The following is a 13,561-nucleotide window of genomic DNA, read 5'->3' as shown; positions in this document are numbered from 1 at the left end:
TTCAGCCAGGCCGGTCGCCTTCCCCGCCAGCTCTTCTTACGGCACATGGGGACCGCCTGCTCCTGCGCCTTTAAGATTTCCTTCCTGAAGACTGTCCAGCCTTCCTGGACCCCTTTGTCCTTCAGGACTGTCTCCCAAGGGACTCTCTCAACCAGTGACCTGAACAGGCCAAAGTCTGCCCTCCAGAAGTCCATGATAGCAGTTTTGCTGACCCCTCTCCTTACTTCCCTCACAACCGAGAATTCTATCATGTCATGGTCGCTAAGCCCAAGACGGCCTCCGACCACCACATCTCTCACCAGTCCTTCTCTGTTTGTAAACAGCAGGTCCAGTAAGGCACCTCCCCTGGTGGGCTCACTCACCAGCTGCATCAGGAAGTTATCCTCCACACACTCCAGGAACCTCCAGACTGTTTCCTCTCTGTCGTGTTATACTTCCAGCAGATGTCCGGTAGGTTGAAGTCCCCCACAAGAACAAGGGCCAGCGAATGTGAGACCTCCGCCAGTCGCTTATAGAATGTCTCATCCGTCTCTTCATCCTGGTTGGGTGGCCTGTAACAGACTCCCAGCAGGATGTCTGCCTCATTGGCCTTCCCCCTCATCCTTACCCATAAGCACTCTACTTGGTCTTCACAATCTTCGATTTCTATGCAATCAAAACACTCCCTAACATACAGAGCCACCCCACCGCCTCTCCTTCCCTGCCTATCCCTTTGGAAGAGCTTATAGCCATCCATTGCAGCACTCCAGTCATGAGAAGCATCCCACCATGTTTCTGTGATGGCAACTACGTCATAGCTGTCGCGCTGCACAATGGCTTCCAGCTCCTCCTGTTTGGTGCCCATGCTGCGTGCATTGGTGTAGATGCACCTGAGCCGGGCTATCGATTTCAACTCTGGCATGTTGAACCTACCCCTAGGTTCAACTCTAGTGAGCCCGGTTTTATCCCCTCCCCCCTCCAAATCTAGTTTAAAGCCCTCTCAATGAGGCCTGCCAGCTCATGAGCAAGAATCCTTTTGCCCCTCGGCGTCAGTTGCACTCCATCAGCTGCGAGCAGGCCCGGTGCCGTGTAAACCGCCCCGTGGTCAAAAAACCCAAAATTCTGACGACGGCACCAGCCCCTGAGCCACGTGTTGATCAGATGTGCTTTCCTGTTCCTTTCAGCGTTCTTCCCCGTCACTGAAGGGATTGACGAAAACATTACCTGCGCTCCCGCTCCATTGACCAGTCGCCCCAGTGCTCTCAAGCCCTTTTTGACTGCCTTTGGGCTTCTTAGCGCAACCTCGTCATTGCCAACCTGCATGACCAACAGCGGGTAGTAATCAGTGAGCTGAACCAGACCAGGGAGTTTTCTGGTGACGTCTCTCACCCAGGCCCCAGGGAGGCAGCAGACTTCCCTGTGAGTTGGGTCTGGTCGACATATTGGGCCCTCTGTACCCCTTATGAGGGAGTCACCTACAACAATCACCCTCCTCTTTTTCTTAACTAAGGACGTCTTGATGCGTGGGGCTCGTTGACTCACCCTAGGCACCCCCTTGGACGGACCTTCGTCAGGGTCCTCATGTTCCCGTCCCTCATGTTCCAGAGCCCCATACCTGTTGTGTAAAGGCAGCTGGGACGGTGAGGGAGGCTGGGAGGGAATTCGCTGACCTCTCCGAGGAGGGACCTGCTTCCATTTCCCCTCATCTCTTAGGTCCTCTCCTTCTGCCCGGCAGCAAGAGGACAGGGGATCTCCTGCTGCTTGTGGAGCCTCCACCAGCTGCCCCTGCCTCAGGGCCGCCAGGGTGTGGCTCCACCAATCTATCTCCCTCTCACACTCCCTAATGCTCCTCAGCCTCTCCACTTCTTCTTTCAGCTCTGCTACCAGGCTGAGCAGGTCGCTCACCTGGTTGCACCGCACGCAGGTGGTGTCCCCGTCGGTCTCTGGAACAACCGACAGGCTCAGGCATTCTCTGCAGCCGGATACTTGGACAGCCGCGTGCCTGAGTGGGAGCTCCGTCTGTGTCGCCACAGTCTTTCTGGTCCCGGTTTTCAGCTGACTTCTCAGACTTCTCAGACTCAGATATTTCTCAGACTTCTGCTGCAGAGTGCAACCTTCAAAGATACCACGTAGTAAGCAGGATGGGATGGCCCACTCTACTGTCAAGCCCTGAATGTCATGATGTTAATCAACATTTTGACTTAACTGATTAAACGACCTGCCTACAAACAGGTCTAGGTATCGAACTGCAATCAGTAACAGATATTTAAAGCCAGATTAAGTCCAGTAACTTCTCCAGGGTTCACAGGTCCAGTCTGAGTTTTATTCGTAGCACTTGCAGTTCAGCTCCTGCTGTCCCTCCTTGGTAGTCTCTCTCTCAAGGCAACACCTCATGATGAAAGCTGTCTTTTATTCTTGCTTTGCTTTTACACCAGCATAGTCCAAAGCTGACTTGGTTATTTGTGAATGGATATAGAGATATGTAACAAATTCAACTTAAATCTAGGAATAATTATTAGAAATCTACACTTTTGAGACCTCCACTGAAGATAGTTCAGTCCATGATATTCTATGCTTTATTCACACTCAACATACTTTAATCTTGAAATTAGGAAAAAAAATGTGCAGTTTTTCTTGCATCATCTGTTACTTAACACTTGACCCAAACATGAAATTCAAAGGTTTGGGGGTTCTTCATCCATATTGTCAGATGCAGAATTTTGTGAGTTCAACAGCTTAGTAGGCCTTTAGTATTTCTCTCCATAATCCTGCGAGTGTTCACCTGTAATTTATTTGATGAAGCATTTGAAACATTTACGGCTGTACACATCTGACATATGGGCACAAGCAGATACTTAAGTATTTAAACACTTCTAGTGAACAAACAATTTGCTGGTATGAAATAGAGGCCATAAATAAAAAGTGTTCCTCAGTAATATGTAGCTTTGCTCAGTAATCACAGAAATCCAATGAGTTGAAAATGTATACATAGCTGAAAGGTATGAATTTCAAAGGCAAATGGGTTTTTACATAATAAAGTGGTAAGAATTAAAAGTAAGTAAGTAAATAAATAAATAAAACAACTTGAAAAAATAAGAAGGCTACAAGAAAAAGATGTGAGATACTATCTAGCGGTGGTAAAAGTTTTATGAAATAATGATTTTTTTTTTTTTTTAAAGCAGGAAAATATGTTACAATATGCCAGTTCCTACATGAGGGACAGGACCCAGCACGCCAGAGGTGTCTCACCACTGCTGAGCAGAGGGGAAGGATCACCTCCCCTGACCTGCTGACAATATTCCTCCTCATGCAACCCAGGATGTTGTTTGGTTTTTTTGCCAAGGGCACACTGCTGGTTCATGTTGAAGTTGCTGTCCACCAGGACCCCCAGGGCCTTTCCTCCAAAGCTGATTTCTAACCACTTGGCCCCCCGTGATTATGTGGTTATGCCTCACCAGGGGCAGGACTTTTCACATACCTTCACTGAACTTCATGATATTTCTCTTTGCCCAGTTCTCCAGCCTGTCCAGGTCTCTTTGAAAGGCAGCACACCTGTCTGGTGTATCAACCGCTCCTTCCAGTTTTGTACCATCTGCAAACTCGCTGAGGGTGCACTCTGTCTCATCATCCAGGTCATTTATAAACTTATTGAACAATATTGGCCTATTTGTGACTTGCCTTTAAATGGATTTTGTACTGCTGATCACAACACTCTGGGCCTGCTTGTTCAACCAGTTTTCAATCCACCTTGTTGCCCACTTATCTAATCTATAATTTGTCAATTTATCAATGAGGATGTTGTGGGAGACAGTATAAAACACCTTGTTAAAGTGAAGATAAGCAACATCCACTGCTCTCCCCTCATTAGTCACTTCATTATAGAAGGTTATCAGGTTGGTCAGGCATGACTTCCCCTTTATAAATCCATGCTGACAATTCCCGATCACCTTGTTGTCCTTCATGTATTTGGAAATGTTTTCAAGGTTTAGTTGCTCCATTACTTACCCAGGGGTTGAAGAGAGGCTGACTGGCCTGTAATTCCTTAGTTCTCCATTCTTGTCCTTCCTGAAGACAAGAGTGACATTTGCTCTCTTCAAGTTTTCAGGAACGTCTCGGGATCACCAAGATACAAAGATAACGATGGCGTCAGCCAGCTCCCTCAGCACTCATGATTGCATCCCATCAAACCCCATGGACTTACATACATCTAGCTTATTTCAAGTTCCATAACCTGATCCTCCTCCATCAAGAGTGAGTCTTCCTTGCTCCAGATTCCACAAATATTCTAATATTCTTTGTTCTTCTCTTATTTTCTGATGAACAGGCAATTTTCATACACATATGCCACAATTTTCTTGTGTATTCATTACTTAGGTATTGGTAAAAAGCCTTTGAATTTCATGGAGGGTCACTGGATTCATAATTTACTTTAGTTGTACTAGAGGTTTCCTGGTGTATAAAAGCTTGCCATGTGACATTTTTGGCGTCCTCATGGGGCAAGTCTCATGAGGAAATATCAAGACATATATTGTGGAGAAGTAAGAATGATGAGAGAGAACATGAAGACAGAAAGAGAAACCCATCAAAGAAGACACAGGAAAAGGTAAGTAGATAGATGTACTTATTTTAATAAACCTCAGGAGAAAGACCATTCAAACCTAGCTCTGACACTTGGAAGACAGAAAAAGAGAAAATGGCAAAGCTTTTCTGTCAGTTACTAAAAAGACAAAAGAAAAAGTAAATGGCTCTTCTTAAGTACACACTGACAGAAAATCTACCTCAAAAGCTATAAGGAAGACAGTGCTTGGAATGCCAGATGACAGGTGATAAGGAATAATTAGTGATGGAGTCTCTGGACTATTAAAAGACTCAGCAGCCAAATATGAGAAAAGTAAGCATTAAGAGATCCATAATCTTCTGAAGAGTTACTAATGAGGTATTCATTACATTGCAAAGGATAATTTCTGTCAATTGGAATGCTCTATATAAATGGACTTTCCATAATTTTATTAGATTCTTATTATTCGTTCCCTGCTTCACCAGATTAGTGAAATATTAATCAGGGTGAAACACAATAGGTCTCTAATCAATATGCATAGTACAGGAAAAGTAGCTATAAGGTAATACCTCTTGCAAAAGAATGATCTGAATATGCATTTCTTAGGAAGTCTCTGGTCAATTTTATTTTTTATCAAAATATTTTCCACAGCAATTTCCTTTAATCAAAGATTTCTAGTTTATTGATGAAAGCCAGAGACTAAGGTAGAATAATAAAGAAGAAAGCTAAATTTTTCAAACAAAAAGAAAAAAATATTATTAGAAAGAGTTTTTAAATCCATCAAATGTCCTTATTATCTCATGCCATAGCAGGCAAGCAAAAAGTTTCATTTTAAATAAATTTAAAAGTTATATTTTTAAATCCTACAAAAATAATCATGGACATTTTTTCATTAAGCTCTGGTATTTGTATGCATAGATGGATGTTGGTATGCTTGAATGTCATAATAATAAATCAGAATTCATATATATTCAGTGACGAGGAAAATGTTAGCTGTCTATTTTACCCTTACAATTGCTTCTTTACGTTCTGGATAAGGTCAGAGATGGATGAGAATAAAATAGCACACAACATTTCACAAAAAACAATCATAGCAAAAATAGGAAACAGTACTTACAACGGGAACCAGTCCTTAAACAATATTAAGAAACTGTTGACTATTTCAGATGCTGTGTCATTAGTTTCTTTAATTTCAGCAACATTTTGCTTAAGAGTTTGTCACAGTATTTTGAAGATCGAACTTCCTTAGGCTATCCAGGTGGCACAACAAAGCATGATGATCCATAAAATTGTATAGTATTGAAAAAAAGTAAAAAAAGACAATCAGCACTCTTCTGTGCCTGAATGACCCAACAAGGCCCAGCTCTCTTTTCCCTTCTTGAAAGGTGTAACTTATTAAAAGAGCAGAATTAAGAAGTCATATACTAAAGAATGAGGGCAAATTGATTATAAAGGTAAGTTAAAATTAACTACAATTATTTTACATTAGAAATATTCTATTTATTCTGCATAGGGAGTGATTTGAAAAGGAAAATTGGAAAACTCTTTCAGAGGCCAGCTCCCATGAAACAGCAATAAATAACTCCTAATGAGTAAACTTAATCTAAATAGTTAATTTTTCACACCTCAGCTGAGAGTTAAACAGAAACTTTAAGACTACTTGTGTATTGTATCCTCCTTAATGTAAAATGCATAAGCACCACAAGGATTCCTCAACAGGAGAATGTCTGCCTCATTTCATAACCTAGTAGAGATCCTCATTGCCACACCATTCTTGCATGACATCCAAATATTGACCAAAGAGGTGATATCTGGCCCCCTCATAGCATTTCCTCTAGCCAGAAAGTCTAGTAAGACTTTCATGGGCCTGGAAAATATGAGTCTGACCCTTGTCCAGTGGCTGAAGGGGACCTAGAAATCAGGTCTTTAAAATTCTAGAATGAGTGTCCTGATGATGGGCCCCAAAAACAGAGAGCACCTCATCTTCCTTTGAAAAAGAGAAGAGTTAGTCCGATGTACAGAAACACACAATGTCAACATACAGTGATGGGAGCAAATGGTACAAGTGCAAATATACATTCTCACTTCACCATTAGTTATTCCTACATGTTTTCACATCTCAAAATCACTGTAGTTTGGGTGAAATATTTAAGTAGTCAGCATGCCACAGAAATTAAGGATGACACTAAACCATCTTATCGAGGTGCCTCATTTCACAGTATCTGACTGAAATTTTAGGGACTTGACCTAAAGGCACGAAAATCATTCCACCTAACTTAAGGTCTTCATAGTCAATGAAGAGACACAAGTGCTTCCAGAGAAAATTATCCACCCCTTTTGCCTTAGACAGCAATTTTAGGATGGGATACATCACCCTGTGGAAAATCTTGCATTATTTCCTAAATGGGGTTTAGGCAACTTAAAGTGGACACTGAACATTTTTAAACTAGACTTTCTGATATTTTTGGAGTAATTCTGAAGTGTCTCCATAAAGAGATAGCAATCCATACTATTCAGGAAGACCTTGATATTTACCTCTTCCACTGAGAATTTAGGAACCTAAACAGAGGCTTCTAAACAGAGGAAATGGAGTCTTTTCAGCTCTGGCTTTAGTCTGTCCTTTTCTAACGGAGTATAGTACATCTACTTCCTGTAGTCTACTGACAATCAAAAGCTGAAGAGTCTGCATTTTAAGTGCTACTCAGCCTGAGGAGATGACCCTTAGCCTCAAAGTAGTGCAAAGTTTCCAAAAACCTAGATAGTTTTGAGATAATCTGTTCCTTTTCTTCAAATTAAGTATTCTGCTGTAGACCTTATACATGACACTGACATTGGAGTATCAATCTGTTTTACCCCTAACCAAGGGAATGTTCCACTTGGTATATTGGTGTCAGATTTCCTTTTCCTTCCTGGTAGTGCCTACGCTTCTCTTTTTGCCCAAGACACTCTAGACAACACTCACTATTAAATGTGGTAACATACTTGATAGGAAGGATATGTTGATCTCAGCTCAAACAGTATTTAGGATACTGAGCGCCCAGCTTCCCAAATGAGCCCTCAAGGTCTTGCACTATTATACAGAAGTTTTGAACTACTACTGTTCTTGATCATGTCTATCTTTTGCAATCTGGGTTGATTTCAGATGCCCATCCATCTAAACACAGACCTCATCAGAATACCAAGAAGGACATAGTTGCCTAGCTGCTCAAAACAGGCACATCTGAGAATGAGTTGGTAAGTTTGTTTTTATGTAACTTGGAGCCTGGATTGGGAATCATCAAATTAATTGTAAGCCTGTTGTAGTGATAACGTTAGTAGGCAGCACGTAGACAGGCTGGCATACTGGCTGCTATTTAGGTGAGTTTTAGGTAGTCAAATCCCAGCCTCAGCAGAATTTATACAAATAGTCTCGCTCTGTAATTTTTATTATGATTTTCAGTCATAGTAGAAACATTGCTTTGCCATGAGGCTTGTTTTCTTCATCACAGATCTGACTGAAATCCTGCATGATTTATTTGCTTATGGCAAGTCTTCACCACAGGAAGTTGCAATCTTGTTCACCAAGTTCCTCAAGACAGATGCTTAACTCACCAAGTCCTTTTATTGGGTGCTCAAATGAATTGTGTTTTACACTATACTTAGTCAGTGCACTGAGTCACTACCTTGTTCTAAAATCGTGCTGTTTAGTTGAAATTGTATCATGAGATGCAGAGATGTAGTTCTGACTTGACTGTGCATCAAATAGACATGAGTTTCATCTCCTGAACTGTAAATGAGGTAACAGCACTCATTTTGGTTACTCAAAAACAGTATATAGAATGATGTCCTCTCAGACATGTAAAGCAGTAGGTAGATTTAACAACATAAATCTATTAACAGAAAAAATATTAAAAAATTAAAATCTTCCTCCTTTATACTGATCATCTATCAATGACCTAAGAAAATTGATATAATACAATACTAAATATCATGACTAACATAGTTATAACTGCAGAAATTAAAAAAAAAATTTTAATCAATCCAAGTGCAATAAGTAATATTTTAACAGAAATTTGTCTCCAGCAAATCTTAGTGACATATACTTATTCTTTTCAAGAGTCTGATTATCTAATCAGTGTTGTTATGATAAATCATAATGGTTCAAACAACTGTGACACCAAGATCTTCTTGTAATATCATTCCATCACAATTCTTATATCACACAAATCAGGCAAAGATTAAGAATAAATCATGGTATAGGGTCCTCCAAATCAAGGCACTGGCCAGAGTGCTAGATATCAGAAGAAATGAAAGCTCCTGACTAAAATAAGGCAAACATGTTGGAATAAGAGCAAATACCACCCTATATGTGCACAGTTACAAGAAACTATGGTTTTATTAATAGATATGAAAAACTATACAAAGCAGGAAGAAATTATAGGATTTTTCCTCTTCTTAAAGGCAGATTGCTCTCTAACTGAAGTTTATTTCTTTCCTGATTGAATAGAAAATTAAAAAAATCCACCAACAATCTCTCATTCTTTCCCGTGCCTGGAAGAAGAGATGAACTTACAAACTGAGGAAGTAAAAGAAGAAAAAATGCAGATACTGAAATTGATATCTTAAAAGAATTCCTTATTTCTTCCTTTCTAAAGTGTGAGATTTCAGGATTTCTAGATTTTGAATCAAAATATTTGGGAGTTGTAAACATAAAACTAGTAGCAATAAAAGGGAAGAACATATTTTCACTTAAAGACACAGGGGGAATACAAAGCAGAGACTCTTAACAAATTATGATCTACTGAAGACAAATTAGAAACAACAAGCTTGAGAGGTCAATGATTATAAGCAATAATACTATATCCCAATACATCCTCTACAGAAAGATATTGATTAAAACAAATATTAAGCACTTTTTTGTTAAAGGTTAAAAATTATATTGTTGTACATCAGTTCAAGTTAATGGATCATACTCAGTACTCTCTAAGGTAGCAGTAAGTGAGTTAAGAGAATACAGTTCTCCACAGGTTTGCACCAGAGCAACAGTATGACCCATGCAGATAGAATGCAGAAATGTATATTATATGTATCAAAAATATAAAATATCTAAAACATCTTTTAAATTTTATGGGGTTAGTAGCTCTGCAAAGTATGCATGTTAATGTCCTACCATTATTATTTTGCTTAAGATACTAATTTGGGTTTAAATCTCTCTTTTGAAACTTTTCCACATACTGGTGTTGAAGATCTTAAACTTTTCCTGTTGCCGTTTATTCTTGTCACCTTCAAGGCTGTACATCTAAGGTACATTCAAATAGTACACTTGGTTCTTTAATTTCTTGAGGCTGAATAACATGGCACACCTGTGTCACACTCTTTCAGATGCTAAAGATGTTTCTTCACCTTGCTGTTGAGGCTAGGTCTCTCAATGTGTTGCTTCTAAGCACCCATTCATCTTGAAGAAACATGCGCTAGTATCCCACATATTATTATTGATTCTGATTAAAATACCAACTTTTACTTTTGAAAAAGCTATTCAGAGATGTCATTTGTGAGCATCAGGACACTGTAGAAAGACCTACAATGGGGAAATTGAAAAGACAGTCTTACAAAGGTAATCAACTTTCCTTTGGTGGATTTTTCATATTATTTTACCCAGTAAGGTTTTAGTATGTTTATCCATTTTTGTAGACTTGCTCATCCAAATGTTTTTGTAACTTCATGAATGTGTCAAAGGTTCTCTGTGGGAATTCTGTGGGAAATATGTAGAATGACCTGCCCATGAGGAACAAGGAAAACATCACAGCATGATGGAGTGTGGAAGTTAAAATGAAATATTTTCAGCTCTGTCTGTGAAGCTTTGAAAGCACTACAATAGGAATTCTGTGTACACAGAGTAGTTGCACTTCTACATTCAGATTCTAGTTCAAAAATTTCATTTCACTATTGTTAGGTGGTCAACAGTTTAAAAATGTACTATGGTATAAAAAATAAAAGAACATGCAAGACTGCTTCCATTTGCACATTTTTCACTACAAACTTACATAAGAAAATTATCTCTTTTCAGTCTTCTGTTGGTTGGTACCCTCTAACAAATGGAAAGGAAAATTTACTGTCAGACAACCATGTGGAATCTCCAATGACATTATGTGACGAGTTAACAAAACTGTCACCAGTCGTTGGCCTTAACTATGAAGATCCTGAGAGATTCACTACTTGCTTCACTTCTTCCTGTACCAATAGAATGAATCAGTTTTTGACATGTTATAGTACCCAAACTGCCAAATACTAACAACATATACAACTTAAAGTTAGGTTCTGCTTTCTGAGGTTGGTACAAGAGTTGCTCTCTGTATCAGAATAGTGGTACAAGACAGTAAATACTTAAAAACAAAGCAAAACAAAGAAACACACCTCAATTTAATTCAAACTAAAGATGAATTTGAGTATGTTTCTGGTAGTCTACCAGATCACCAGAAGTAGTTTTTCAGCAGCAATCTGTTAAAATTAGGAAGGTTAACTAGCAGATTTACCACAACTCTAAATGCATTTGATGGGAAAAGTAGGTCTTTAACTTTCATAGTACCTAAGCTTGGAAGAAAAGGCAATTTATAAAACTAAAAATATACTGTAAATACATTATTTTTCCTCCTAGGTAAATGGCACTATGCTAATCTCTGTGGCAATCACACATCTATAGAAGTGAAATGTTAAAAGTCTCATGTGATTCATACAGCTTTTCAGGTAAACTTTAACTCTTGCCCAGTAAACTTCACAGATCTCAGTCTATGTCCTGGAATACATGTCAAAACAGCAAGTGGTCCAGTCTGTAATAAAGGGGGGAATGTTTTTAAGAAATGAAGAAGAGTTTCTCAGGGACTGTAATTGCCCCATGATGATGCAGACTACAGGTTTTCTCTGAAGCACCATGGAGATAATACACATGCTACATCAGGTACTGCCAGCTGCCACCGTGCACTAGAAATTTCATGATCTCTTGTTCCTCTGAAGTAAACAGTCTCCTCAGGTTCTCCATTTCCTTTCAGTGAACTTACAGGGGAGGTCCCAGACGACTGGAGGCTTGCCAGCATGACACCCATCTACAAGAAGGGCCAGAAGGAGGATCTGGGGAATTACAGGCCTGTCAGCCTGACCTTGGTACCAGGGAACATTATGGAGAGGTTCATCTCGAGCTTGCGTGTTCACAGGACATGTGCAGGACAACCAAGGGAACAGGCCCAGCCAGCATGGGTTTGTGAAAGGCAGGTCCTGCTTGCCCTGCCTGATCTCCTATGACCAGGTAACCCACCCAATGGATGAGGGAAAGGCTGTGGATGTTGTCTACCTGGACTTCAGTAAAGCCTTTCACTGTCTCCCACAACATTTTTCTGGACAAACTGGCTGCTTATGGCTTAGAGAGGTGCACTCTTTGCTGGGTAAAACACTAGCTGGACGGCCGAGCTCAGAGAGTTTTAGTGAATGGAGTTAAACCCAGGTGGTGACCAGTCACAAGCAGTGTTCCCAAGGGCTCAGTTTTGGGGCCTGTTTTGTTTAATGTCTTTATTGATGATCTGGATGAGGGGATTGAGTGCTCCCTCAGTAAGTTTGCAGATGACACCAAGTTGGGTGGGAATGTTGATCTGCTGGAGGGTAGGAGGGTTCTGCAGAGGGATCTGGACAGGCTGGATCGATGGACTGAGGTCAACTGTATGAGGTTTAATAAGGCCAAGTGCAGGGTCCTGTACTTTGGTCGCAACAACCCCATGCAACGCTACAGGCTTGGGGAAGAGTGGCTGGAGAGCTGCCCAGCGGAAAAGGCCCTGGGGGTGCTGGTTGACAGACGGCTGAACATGAGCCAGCAGTGTGCCCAGGTGGCCAAGAAGGCCAACAGCATCCTGGCCTGTATCAGAAATAGTGTGGCCAGCAGGAGTAGGGAAGTGATCGTGCCTCTGTACTTGGCACTAGTGAGGCCACAGCTCGAATATTGTGTTCAGTTTTGGGCCCCTCACTACAAGAAGGACGTTGAGTTTTAGGAACGTGTCCAGAGAAGGACAACGAAGTTGGTGAGGAGTCTGGAGCACAAGTCTTATGAGGAGTGGCTGAGGGAACTGAGGGTCCTGGAGAAGAAGAGGCTGAGGGGAGACCTTATCCCTCTCTACAACTTCCTGAAAGCGGGTTGTGGTGAGGTGGGTGTTGGTCTCTTCTCCCAAGTAACTAGAGACAGCACAAGAGGAAATGGCCTCAAGTTGCACCAGGAGAGGTTTAGATGGGATATTAGGAGAAATGTCTTTCCTGAGAGAGTGGTCAGGCATTGGAACAGGCTGCCCAGGGAGGTGGTGGAGTCACCATCACTGGAAGTATTCAAAAAGCATGTGGATGTGGCACTTCAGGACATGGTTTTGTGTTGACAGTTGGACTTGTTGATCTTAAAGGTCTTTTCCAACCTTATTGATTCTGTGATTCTGTGATTCTGATAATACTCTTTATTTAATTTACTGTTTAAAGCCACAGTGTTAGTTTTGGCTGGGATAGAGTTAATTTTCTTCATAGTAGCTAGTACAGGGCTATGTTTTGGATTTGTGCTGAAAACAGTGTTGATAACACAGGGATGCTTTAGGTATTGTTAAGCGGTGCTTACACAGAGTCAAGGCCTTTTCTGCTTCTCATACCACCCCACCAGCAGGGTAGGCTGGGGGTGCACAAGGAGTTGGGAGGGGAGACAGCTGGGACAGCTGACCCCAACTGACCAAAAGGATATTCCATTCCATATGATGTCATACTCAACATATAAAGCAGGGGGAAGAAGAAGGAAGGGAGGGACGTTTAGAATTATGGTGTTTTTCTTCCCAAGTAACTGTTAGGTGTGATGAAACCCTGCTTTCCTGGAGGTGGCTGAGCACCTGCCTGCCAATGAGAAATGGTGAACGAATTCCTTGTTTTGATTTGCTTGTGCATGCAGGTTTTGATTTACCTATTAAACTGTCTTTATCTCAGCCCATGAGTTTTCTCACTTTTACCCTTCTGATTTTCTCCCACGTCACATTA

Source organism: Phaethon aethereus (genome assembly GCF_964289735.1).
Source record: "Phaethon aethereus genome assembly, chromosome: 3".
NCBI classification, from domain to species: Eukaryota; Metazoa; Chordata; class Aves; order Phaethontiformes; family Phaethontidae; genus Phaethon; species Phaethon aethereus.
This window is presented reverse-complemented; position numbering follows the sequence as displayed.